This window comes from Berghia stephanieae, chromosome 10, assembly GCF_034508935.2.
Source record: "Berghia stephanieae isolate SIO BIC M18660-M18661 chromosome 10, UCSD_Bste_1.3, whole genome shotgun sequence".
Classification (NCBI taxonomy): Eukaryota; Metazoa; Mollusca; class Gastropoda; order Nudibranchia; family Aeolidiidae; genus Berghia; species Berghia stephanieae.
The window spans coordinates 26,426,164-26,440,160 of record NC_088369.1 but is presented as its reverse complement, the minus strand read 5'-3'; positions in this window follow the sequence as shown (position 1 = coordinate 26,440,160).

Below are 13,997 nucleotides of genomic sequence, written 5' to 3'. Positions count from 1 at the left end.
CCCCGCTCCGTTTTGTTAAGCCAGTGCCAGGAAATCATCTCCCACCGGACATCGTGGGCTTGCTTGCTGCCATTGTCGGGTCCCATTCTTGATCCCCTCCTAACCAACCATTTTCAAGATTTTCCCTAAAACGTCACACCCAACTAACACAAAATATATTTTTTATCACTCAAACACAACAGCAGTATGTTCTTCCGATAAATAATTACTCTACAAAACATGCTCTTGAAAAAGAAAAATGTTGGTTGTATCGTAACGAATGTGACGATTTTCCTATAGTTGGTAAGGAGAGGGTTAAGGCTTAATTTGCCAGCGTACCTGATACCTTGTGCATAGACTTGAGAAGTTTTACATCTACCTTTCAACGTTCTTGCTCTTACATCACACTGGAGCACAATATTCCGCGGTGGAATAACATAGTGCCAGGGGCATAAGTCATCACGTTGTTCCCGCCAGCTTCCTCCAGGCATATCGTAGCCATCATTAACTTATAGCTTGACACTAGAACCTCTAAGACTTATAGTTTGACGTTATTTTTAGGTTTGTGCAGTGTGCAGCGTCTAGTGTGTTGTCGTTAGTAGAGCTCAAGAAAACAACTTGGTTGAACTATTGAATACAACTCACGGTTTGTTTTCTTTTGCGCCAAAGACTTGTCTTTTGACGTCATTTTTTTGTCAGTGTCAGGCTATAGATAGTATGCGCTTGGCTAAGAAGCTCATAACATTGCGATCCGGAAGTATAACGGACCAACACACAAAACTGTGTGCATCCGTGAACGTTTATAGTCAGGTTAATACAGTTCAGTGAGCATTACTCATAAACGCGGATGGCAAAAAAACAATAACAAAAACCGGAGTGACCTCATCTTCGAACTATTTATAAGTTAACGACGACTAAGGGCATATGGGGTCTGATTCATGGACCGAGACTATAATAGTCTCATCTCGGACTATAACAAAGTCTGATACTTCGTAGTCCAAGACTTGGGGAAGTCCGAGACAACGAAAAATAAGCTCTTCATAGAGTCAGACTTTGTCTCTGACTATCAAGTCTCGGTCTACGTGTGAGAAGGAGAGACAGTCAAATGTTTAGTTATAGTAAATCATCTCTCTGTTATGCACTATATTATGTTTTGTTTTACATATTACTATTATTATATTTGTTTTGGAAACATTTGAGTGTATGTATTCCTCTTAGTGGAGACCTGTGCTTGTGTCTGGATGAGACTTTTATGTGATCTCAAACTAAGTACTTTGATAGTGTGCTCTGTTTTCTATTTGAACCAATCCCCCTTTGTCTTCCTTTTTCTTTGGTGCTTTAATTGTAATTCTTTTATTTTTTACTATCCCATTTTCATCCATTTTACTGGCGCTGATATGACCTTAACGTGTTGCAAGCGCCGTAAAACCCTTAAAAACAAAAACAAACAAGATTTTGGAAGGCTTTGTGATGAATTTATTTCTTCAAGTTTGAATCCTGTATGCTAAATATATTATGCATCTCACTACGCTTACTCTTGTCGTGAAAATCAAATCAATTTAACCTTTTTGTACTTACTATGTGTCAAAATAAATAAATAAATAAATAAATAATGATTATGATTATAATTATAGCAGCCTTTTTGTCAACAAATCAGCCAAGCTCATTACCTCTGTTATTGTCTGTGTAATTGGTTGTTAATCATATTATAATTAAAGGTAGACTAATAATGGTATTTATACTGTTATTGTCTATTAGCCCAGGGCCAGACATGAACGAGTTGACGAGGTAGTAAACAAACATTGGTAGTTAGCCTTTTTCAGGAAGTCCCGATAGCTCAGTTGGTAGAGCACTCGCTTCACAAGCAAAGGGACCCAGATCGATCTCGGATGCAGTTGAGATTATTTTTTCTGACCCCACCTGTCGACCCAGCAGTGATTGGGTAACTGGGTCTGTTAGATCTGGCGAAAGTACATTGCGATAGATTAGCGTCTTTTCCGAAGGATAGTAAGCAATTGCTATTGTCCGTTTCACGCTATAGAAACCTGGATAAACTCCGGTTCCATGGGCCGGATGGCTCTGAAATACTACTCTTTTTTATAAGCCTTTAATGCTAATATATATAGATGGTATGCGCATGGCTAAGAAGCTCACAACATTGGCAGCTCTGGTTATGGGTATATTTACCCTGACGGAAAGAACGTGGCGATAAGACCAGGTGTCCTATCAAAAGGGTAGCAGACCATGACTCGATGTCAAATAAGAGTGGGGAATATCTGTCACAGTGATAGGTGAGCGCATAATCTGGTCATTTAAGTATTATTGAGAAAACATAACTAGTGTTAAAATAAAAATCCATTTTGCTGCTTTGTGGTATATAGTAAAAAAAAAAAAATAAATAAAATTGAGCTTTTATATAGCGCAATATCCACTTAACGTGCTCAAAGCGCTTTACAAGGGGTCCCTGGTCAACAGCAACATTTAACATGTAGGACGAGACATGACGCCTGTTAGGCGATATTACAATTTTTCGGACAAAGACAACGCTGTTAACGGCCAGGTACTCATTTTACACCTGAGTACGGTGAGAGAATGTGAGTAAAGAGTCTTTTCCAAGGACTCAACTATGCGTCGAGCGAGGCTCGAACTCAGGACCTTCCGATCCGAAAGCGAGTGTCATACCACTAGACCACATAGCCGCATAGTAGTCAACCACCACCGCTCCCCTCACCCCCCCCCCCCCCCCCACACAGTCTTCTCCCCAAACCCGCTTTTAAGGTGCTGAAAGCGATTAGTTTAATTACAATAAATACAATAACAACCCCCGGGGATTAACAATAATATTCTACTCCATTAGTTATTAATAAATGTGATTCCCCCCTCTCAAAACGGTATTATTTCGAGATGTGTTGTACCTCAGGAAGTGAATTTAGAGATAAAACGGTGGGAAATAGGACTTTAGAACGTTTTGCAATGCAAGAATAGTGTTTATACTCTACCATAAAAAAACAGAGGAAAACATCATGTTTTATCTTTAAGGTTATAACTTGAATTTTCCTCATCTAATCATTCCAACATAATACCGCTTTGAGACGATGGGTCACAAATAATGTTGGACCTCACGGTGATTGTGTTGTTGTTGTTGTTGTTGTTGTTGTTGTTGTTGTTGTTGTTGTTGTTGTTGTGGCGACAGTCTATTTATTAATGCCGTACCCGGGAAAACCCATAATATTTAAACAATTGGCCAGAAAACTCACGAAGTCCAGGGTTTGAGAGCTTTTTGCCAAGATGAGAGTCATTTAAATCGACCGTTATTTGAAGGACGAGTTTTCTGGCCAAAATTTTAGATATGGGTTTTTCAAGAGTACGGTGCATAAGATACCTTAATGTCTTGATGTAAACAAAGCATTATGAGCTCGATAAAGAGATTAACTGTCAATTCCATTGTAGATTATAATCATTAATAAGTTAATGAATATCATAATTATCGTATTTAAACGTATTTAAATTTATTATTTTGTGCGGCTTTGTGGTCTAGTGGTATGGTATGATACTCGATTTCGGATCGGAAGGTCCTGAGTTCGAGCCTCTCTCGGCGCATAGTTGAGTCCTTGGAGAAGGCTCTTTACTCACATTCTCTCATCGTACTCAGGTGTAAAATGAGTACCTGGCCATTAACATCGTTGTTTTTGTCGGAAAAAATTTATAATATCGCCTAACGCCTGACATGTTTCATGTCTCGTTTTACATGTTACATGTTGCTGTTGAAAATGGCTGGTAAGGAGAGAATTAAATTCCCCTCATCTTGGCAAAAACTCTCAAATCTGGGATATCTTTGACGACTTTGCAGTCCCAGGTTTGAGAGTTTTTTGTGAAGGTGAGGGTCATTTAAATCGATCGATATTTGAATGAGGAGTTCTCTATAGGTTTATACATTTTTATTCTTCTATGTTTTTTGGTGGGTATTTTTAAAAACTAAATATCCATATAATTTTTGAATAATACCGGTTTTAGAAAGTATGTCACATTTGTGGTCTTGTGGTATGACACTCGCTTTCGGATCGGAAGGTTCTGGGTTCGAATCTCTTGTAAAAGGGAAGCAAAGTCGTGACGTCACACTTCCTTCTTTTTCTATTCAAAATTCCTTGGAAGTGTGCAATCAGTCTTCCAGAGGACTGAATACATACTTCGTGCAACTGATCTTCTGCTCTTATATTAATGGCATCTTATTTATAGCTTTAATAAATACTGATAGTCAATAATAAAGATCATTCTTCATCCTTATTGTTATACGCCCCGTATTCAAAAGAATCTGCCTATATACGTACACACACACACACACACACATATATATATATATATATATATATATATATATATATATATATATATATATATATATAGATCTATATATTGGTTTGTTTTTTTTTTGTTTTGGTTTTTTTTTTTGTTTTTGTTTTTTGTTTTGTTGTTTGTTTGTTTGTTTTTTTTGTTGTTTTTCTTTTTTGTAGTTTTTGTTTGGTTTTTTTTTTTTTTTGGGGTGGGGGGGGGGGGGGGGGGTTTGTTGTTGTTTTTTTTTTGGGGGGGGGTGGGGGGGTGGGGGGGGGGTTGTGTGTATATTTTGAGCTTTTCGTTTGATCTGTTATTTCTTGTATTTTTCTTTTTTGTTTTGTTTGGTTTTTCTTTTTTCATTTTTCTGTTTTGTTTGTTTATTTGTTTGAATTTTTTTTTAGTTTGTTTATTGTTGTTGTTGTTTTGTTCTCTTTCGATTTTTCTTGCTTCTTGATTGTTGACTTTTTGTTTGGGGGGGGGGGGGGGGGGGGGGTTTTTTTTTTTTTTTTGTTTTTTTTTTGTTTTTTGGTTCCAGTTTTGATATTCAAGTTAACGAGGCATCCTGCGATTCCCACAGCTCTCATATGTCACTGTGTCTATGTCGTCTCGCTGTGCTGTGTGCCGTGTGCCCTTGCCCTGCCGTGCCGTGGCGTGCTGCTGTCATAACGGTCTCATCATCGAATCTGTTACCTGTCTGGGATGATGGGATTCAGGATTCACGCCAGTCAGCAAACACACACACACACACACACACACAAACACACACACACACATACATACACACGCAAACACGCGCGCGCGCCATCGACTGGGTGAATGAGTGAGTGAGTGAGTACCTTTGAGTTGACAATTCAGGTCATTTGAAGTTTACTATGATTACTATTTATTTTTATTTATTTCAATCCCATGACCGGATGGTCGTCGGGGGGACTTGTGTGAAGCAGAAGTTACAGTTACAGAAGTTAGCCTGTTGCTAGCCCTATGTAACAGTTCCGGAACCGACATCTCTGTCCATTCTTTTATATTGTCCAGCCACATCTTCCTTTGGCGCCATCTTCTGCGCTTGCCTTCGACTGTGCCCTGTAGGACTGTCCTGCTCAGGCTATCGTGTCGAGTATGGTGTCCAAACCAAGACAGTTTTCTGCGCTTCACAGTCACTAGAAGAGGTTCTTGTGGGCCTGCCCGAGCTTCTATTTCTTCCAGGATGTCTTCGTGTGTGCGATGCTCCGTATATGAAACGCGTAGCAGTCTTCTATAGCACTTGCTTTCAAACGCCATTATGCGCCGTTGTGCATCCATTGTAAGTGTCCAGGCTTCGCATCCGTACAACAAGGTTGACAACACCAGTGATTTATACAGTTTGACCTTTACATTAAGACTCATGCTACTTTTCCAAATCTTTGTTTATTGAGTTATCACTGATGTTGCCATTGCAATTCTCTATATTATAGCTATTGATAAAGGGAATTATGTTCCGCCGACGTCTCGACCTATTTGCAGTTCTAAAAACCCGAATTATTTTTTATTATGGACTCATCGTTGTAATGGAGCTACTCTCAAACCAACGCAAACTATTCCCCATTACAACAGTGTTAAAACTGGCCCATAATTGCATTCGGTTATCAGATCTGCTAAAATATGGGTAAACCTAGCCCCCCCCCCCCCCCCCCAAGCCCCAATAAAAAACAAAAGAATAAAATCCCTAAACGACTTGAATCGCGCAAATAAACTCTCTCCTTACCAACCATTTTCAGAATTTTCCCTGAATCTTCAGACACACCTAACACAACAATATATTTTTTCTACTCAAACAGAAAAGGAACAAGTACAATCCATACGTTATATTGTCCAGTGTCTAATTTTTATCGCTAGAACAAAATGTTTTCTTTATAATTTGTGATGTACACAGGATATCAGAATGAGAAAACTGTTGGTTGCATCGTAACGAATGTGACGATTTTTCTATGGATGACGCCACTTCCGTCTTAATGACGCATAGTAACTTAGCAACTGGTTCTAAACTATCGGTACAATGGCGGACGACCTTATGTAATACTTCTCCAACGAGCATAAAAGTGTTTCTAGAGGAGAAAAACATTATAAATCTGATCATGTTTTGACTTTTATACATTCTGATCACATGATATGTGAAAAAGTTCTAGCCAGCACGGACAATAAAATTTACCGATTTCCTTTGTTTAGAAGCAAGCTGCTCGTTGGGGCGACGTGACATCACACGAATGAATCCAATTACATGTGTTGTAAAGTATGAAAAATATATAATTTAGGCATGTTTCATGCACACCTTCTCATTTGTAAATGTTGCTGCTCGATGCTCGAAGAAATAAATAATAATGTGAATTTGAATGCAAGCTTCAATTTAATTACAAAAACAGATCAAATTCATCCTGTTTTTTTGTTTAAAAGAGGAAATCCGAAACGTTTATTTGATCGGTTTTTGTAATTAAATTGAAGCTCACTTTCAATTTCACGTTTTTATTTATTACACACTTTTTCAGATCTTTATCTCTCACCAGTGCCTGCTCCCTAAATGCGACTTTGATATTTTCAAAAAAAATAAAAAATAAAATGAAAATGGAGATATTCCAATGTCTTTGACCTCGTTCCCTTGTGTTCAGTGTTAGTGTCATGGGATGTATGTTAACCCTCTCCTTACCACACATAGAAAACTTGACACATTCGTTACGATAAAACCAACATTTTTCATATTCAAATTTCTATTTTGTACATCATAGACTTTAAATAAAATGAACAGTATGTTGTGGAGCATGCTTTGCTAAAGAAATTATGTATCACAAAATAGTAACTTTTTTTATGTCTGAGTGATAAAAAAAATATATTTTTGTGTTAGTTAGTGTGAAGTTTTGGGGAAAATCTTGAAAATGACTGGTAAGGAGAGGGTTAAGGTCCACAGCGTAAAGCCCGTACCAGTGTGTAGACATTAAAATTGACCCACATTAATTACGGATATCCTCTATTGTGAGACTATGAGGTCTTGTGGTATGACACTCGCTTTCGGATCGGAAGTTTCCTGGGTTCAAGCCTCGCTCGGCGCATAGTTGAGTCCTTAGAAAAAAAACTCTTTACTCACTTTCTCTCACCGTACTCAGGTGTAAAATGAGTACCTGGCCGTTTACAGCGTTGTCTCTGTCGAAAAAAAAATTATAATATCGCCTAACAGGCGTCATGTCTTGTTCTATAATATGTTTCGTGTTGCTGTTGTAAAGCGCTTTGAGCACGTTTAGTGGATATTGCGCTATATATTTTTAAAAAACCTCAAGTTTAATGGTAGTACGTCTGACCTGTAATCAGGAGCTCTTGGGTTCGATCCTCAGTCAAGGAATGTTTTTCTTTCTTGCTTTATCTGACACTGATTCATTCACACGTTTTCAGATCTTTATCTTAAACCAGTGCCTGCCCCCTAATTTGTCGCCCTACCAGTTAAGCTTTCGGTACCCCTAGATTTATCATAACATCATTATAGATGGTTCGAAGTTGATGTCACTCGGGTCTTTGTTATTGTTTTTTGCCATCCGCGTTTATGAGTAATTCTCACTGAACTGTATGGACCTGATTATAAACGATGATGGTTACACTTAGTTTTGTGTGTTGGTCCGTTATACTTCCGGATGGCAATGTTGTGAGCTCCTTAGCCAAGCGCATACTATCTATACTACTGCCTTGGCTAAAATTCGAATTGACACTTACTTCAAATGCCGTTCCGTTCATTGTGAACTTTTTACGTCTCACGCGCTTGTGAGTACCTTGGGTGTAATTGTGAATATACGTGTGTGCAAGATAAAAGTGTGTGTCTGTGAGTGTATGAGTGTTTGTGAGTGTGTGTGTCACTGTTTGAGAAAAAAAGATCGAGGGTGAATGAGAAAGAGAGCGAATGAGAGAGAGAGAGAGAGAGAGAGAGAGAGAGAGAGAGAGAGAGAGAGAGAGAGAGAGAGAGAGAGATTGTCTGTTATCATTTAATTTCCACTGTCACTCACTCTCACAACCGTGCGTACTAGCGCTGTGGAGGTGCACCAGAAATTATTATTACAAAACATTATAAAGTGTTATATTTATTTTGTTACATCAAGCTGTGCTGGATAATATAATTATATTATCATCATTCTCACGCCTATCGATATAACAGTAATATTATCAGTATCCATTGTGAACAGTTTAGACGTGTTTAATCCAGTGATATGATAATATGTGACAGATCATCCAAAAAGGTATTTTGGGTTTAAACTAACTAAATTTTTTTTCTCTTAACTTATTTTTTTAGCTATTTTTTATATAGCGCGATATCCACAAAAATGTGTTCAAAGCGCTTCACAAAGGGTCCAATAGAAACACGTAACTTGTAGAGCGAGGCATGATACCTGTTAGGCGATATTATAATATTTTTCAGACAGAGACAACCCTGTTAACAGCCAGGTACTCACTTTACACTTGAGTACGGTGAGAGAATGTGAGTAAAGAGCCTTTTTACAAGGACTCAGCCATGCGACGCTCAGAAGGGACTCGAATCCAAGACCTTCCGATGAACGCGAGTGTCACAAGACCGCTTAACCGCATGTATAATTCAAATTTCCTAAATCTTTCTATTTATGACTCCATTGTCTCTAAACGGTATGACACTCGCTTTCGGATCGGAAGGTCCTGTGTTTGAGCCCCGCTCGGCGCATATTTGAGTCCACTCACACCGTACTCAGGTGTAAAATGACTACCTGGCGGTTAACAGCGTTGTCTATATCGTAAACATTTCTTTTTTGTCATATCGCCTAAGCAGGCGGCATGTCTCGTTCTAGATGTTTACGTGTTGCTGTTGGTCAGCGACCCTTTGTAAAGCGCTTTGTGCACGTTTACTGGATATTGCGCTATTTGAAAGCTCGCTCAAGTTTATTTCATAGTACCAGGATGATGACCGGAGCCCCGAATACTGAATCTAGAATCAAATTTATAAGGCATACGAACTTTAAAGTTTGTTTTGTTTGTTTTTGTTTTGTTTTGTTTTGTTTTGTTTTTTTATTTGTTTGTTTTTTGTTTTTTTTTTTTTGAAAGATTTCTTTTTGCAATGATATATGAAATTATAGATTATCTCCCCTTATAGTAATCTTTCAGAGCCATTCGAGCCAAGGAGCCGGAGTTTATTGCTGTTGGTCAACGACCCTTTGTAAAGCGCTTTGAGCACGTTTAGTGGATGTTGCACTATTTAAGTATATTAGTTTATCCGTAGCCATCGTTAAGTTATAGCCTGACACTGAAACCCAAAAAAAGACTGGCATTTTGACGTCATTATTTGGTTTTTGCACCGCCTAGTGAGTTGTCGTTAGTAGTGCTCATGGAAACAAGTGGTCCCATTGGGTGAACTATTGAATACAACTCACGATTTGTTTTTTTGTTTTTTTTTTTTTTTTTTTTTTTTGTTTTTTTTTTTTTTTTTTTGTGGCCAAAGACTGGCATTTCGACGTCATTTTTGGTCAGTGTCAGGCTGTTGATAGCTCGAGGTTGACGGCAATCAGTTCCTTGTTATTGTTGTTTTTTTTTTTTTTTTGTCATCCGCGTTTATGAGTAGCTCTCACTAAACTGTATTAACCAGACTGTAAACGTTCATGGTTACACACAGTTTTGTGTGTTGGTCCGTTATACTTCCGGATGGCAATGTTGTGAACTTCTTATCCAAGTGCATACTATCTATAAGTTAACGATGGCTACTACGGTTTATCCCGGTCTCTATAGATAGTATGCGCTTGGCCAAGGAGTTCACAACATTGCCATCCGGAAGTATAACGGACCAACACACAAACTATGTGTAACCATGAACTTTTATAGTCTGGTTAATACAGTTTAGTGAGAACAACTCACAAACGCGGATGGCAAAAACAATAACAAAGGCCTGAGTGACGTCATCTGCATACTATCTATAGCGTTTTGCGACGGTGAGTCACAAATTATTTCGTGTTTATCTGGTGGAATTCGGTGATTTCTGGCATGTTTTGGTTTAATTATGTAACGATTTCCTTCCAGTTCTTGGAGAGATTCGGTGTGGTGGGAAAATATAATTGTGAAAGGGGAAGAAGACTATACTGAAGTGTGAAGTGTTGTTTACAGGTAAGTTGGTGAATAGAATGTAGGAATGATGGTAAAGGGGCAGCGTGGCTCAGCGGTACGGTCTTTGCTTCCTACCCGAAAGGTATCGAGTTCAATCACACGCCGCTGCGCTGTGTGGCCTTGAGCAAGTCACCTCGCCTTAGCTCTCAATTTGCGGCGCTGCACTGCGGCTGACACATGGGTTATTCCAGTCTTCCCTTGGAATAGACACGAGAGACAAATTTCCGTTATGGGATTAATAAAGGGAATTTTATTTTCTTATTTATTTATTATGTTGATGGTGATGATGATGTGATTGGTTGTGGTGATTGAAATGATGGTGAGGGCAATGATGCTGATTATTATTATTATTATTATTATTATTATTATTATTATTATTATTATTATTATTATTATTATTATTATTATTATTATTATTATTATTATTATTATTATTATTATCATCATCATCATCATTATTATTATTATTATTATTATTATTATTATTATTATTATTATTATTATTATTATTATTATTATTATTATTAGTATCATCATCATCATCATCATCATCGTCATCATCATCATCATCATCATCATCATCATCATCATCATCATCATCATTATTATTACTATTATTATTATTATTATTATTATTATTATTATTATTATTATTATTATTATTATTATTATTATTATTATTATTATTATTATTATTACTATTATTAATATTATCCTTTTCCAAGGACTCAACTATGCGGCTAGCTAGGCTCGAACACAAGACCTTCCGATCCGAAAGCTAGTGTCATACCACAAAACGACCACATGACTCACGTCAACATTTTATTCCTCCAATACAGTTAATTGGTTTTTGGGTAGGAAGTAGTATGGACGGTTTTTAAACAGATCGATATTGTGTGTATGTATTTTGGGGACGTGCTTGCTAATTAGGTTTGGCTGTTCGGGGAAAACCCGATGTGTGAATACTCTGAAATTAACTTCCGTAGTATAGATAGTTCAAAGATGACGTCACTCTGGTCTTTGTTATTCTTTTTTGCCATCCGCGTTTATGAGTACTTCTCACTAATCAGCATTACCAGACTATAAACGTTCTTGGTTACACACAGTTTTGTGTGTTGGTCCGTATACTTCCGGATGGCAATGTTATGAGCTTCTTTGTCAAGCGCATACTATCTATAGATAGTTCAAAGTTGGCGTCACTCGGGTGTTTGTTATTGTTTTTTGCCATCCGCGTTTATGAGTAATTCTCACTTAACTGATTACCCAGAACATAAAAGTTCATGGTTACACAAAGTTTTGTGTGTTGGTCCGTTATACTTCCGGATGGCAATGTTGTGAACTTCTTAGCCAAGCGCATATTATCTATAAATTGTGATACTATTCAAAATTTTTGACAGTAAACATCGGGCATATTTATAAACAACCCTATAGATAGTATGCGCTTGGCTAAGAAGCTCACAACATTGCCATCCGGAAGTATAACGGACCAACACACAAAACTGTGTGTATCCATGAACGTTTATAGTCAGGTTAATACAGTTCAGTGAGCATTACTCATAAACGCGGATGGCAAAAAACAATAACAGAGACCTGAGTGACGTCATCTTCGAACTATCTATAGGTCATTTGATGTTGTCTTGTCCTTCAGAGCCACGAGGACCATGGAGCCGGAGATTATCGCGGTATCGATAGCGTGAAACGGACAATACATTTTCTTGCTATCCTTTGGATATGACGTTAGTCTATCGCAAAAGTACTTTCCGCCAGATCTAACAGACTCAAATGGAATGGTAGCACGTCTGACCGGTAATCAGAAGGTCTGAGGTTCGATCCATAGTCGAGGTTGACTGATTTTTTTGAATGTTTTTTTTTTTCTTGTATTTTTCTTTCTTGCTTTGTCTCACACCTGTCATACATACTTGTTCAGATATTTATCTTACACCGGTGCAGTCTCCTTAATTTCTTAATTTGGTACGAAGAGACCCAGCTACCCAATCACAGCTGGGTCGACAGGGAGGGGAGGAGGGGGGGGGGGGAAGAGGGGGGGGGGGAGGGAAGAGGGGGGGGGGGGGTGTGAGAAAAATTGAGGTCATACATCCTCGCTACGTTACGTTCCTCAATCTGATGAATCTTCATATACATCCTGATACTGAAATAGTTATACCACCTTATGATTCAATTTGGAGGTCACCATCGCTCAGTTGGTAGAGCACTCGCTTCACACGCAAAAGGAACCTAGATCGATCCCGGGTGCATTCGAAATATTTTTTCCGACCCCCCCCCCCCTTCCCCCGTATCCACCCAGCAGTAAATTGGTAGGTGGGTCTGTTAGATCTGGCGGAAAGTACTTTGCGATAGACTAGCGTCCTAGTCCAAAGAGTAGCAAGCAATTGCTATTATCCGTGTCACGCTATAGAAACCGGGATAATTCCCGGCTCCATAGGCCTATACTACTATTTTTATGATTCAATATATTATAACCTATTCGTTATTAGTACTCCGAAGGGCTATTTACATACACACTTCCTAGGGGTTTGGAATCGGAAGAGTAGGAAGGTGTTACGTTACGACTTCTTGGTTAGATCCCTTCGATTTAAACGGGACGTCACTTTAAAGAGAGAATACTTCTTTTTTTTTTTTTCAGAACCTACCCGTGTTTCAAAAGCTTACGTGTTTCAACTTTTTTGGCAATCTTCGATTCATAACATCTATTTTTTTTTTTTTTCACCTTAAAAAACACAGGGCTTTTTAAAAGTTGGTTTGATTCGGCTCTTGTCGTCAATTCCTTGTCCACACGTTACGAGGTCAGTTGAAATTAAGCTGTTATGGCTTGTTAACCCTCTACTAGAGGTGCCTAAATGAGTCAATAAAATGGAAAGAAAGATAAAGGGAGTAAATGTGACTCATATACAAAGGAACAACACAGAACAAACGACGTTTCGGCCTTTGGCCTTTTTCAAAGAACAGATTATTATAACTAAATACGAGTACATCGAGAGTTGAGCTATCCAGTCCTATAGATAGTATAAAGTTGACGCCACTCAAGTCTTTGTTATTGATTTTTGCCATCCGCGTTTATGAGTAATTCTCACTAAAAGGTATTAACCAGACTATAGATAGTATGCGCTTGGCTTAGAAGCTCATAACATTGCCATCCGGAAGTATAACGGATCAACACACAAAACTGTGTGTGTCGAACGTTTATAGTCGGGTTAATACAGTTTAGTGAGCATTACTCATAAACGCGGATGGCAAAAAACAATAACGAAGACCTGAGTGACGTCATCTTCGAACTATCTATAAACGTTCAAGGTTACACATAGTTTTGTTTGTTGGTCCGTTATACTTCCGAGTTGCAATCTTGTGAGCTTTTAGCCAAGCGAATACTAGATATAATATATTTAATTAAACTGGCAATAGTAATTAGTAATTCGACTCGCCCTGACTTTTCAAAACGAGGTCAACCAATCAGATCACATCGTGCATAAATATGATCTGAAAAGGTCAAGGGTCACTAATTTGCTTGATGTTATTAAACTCTTTACTGAGCTATTTAG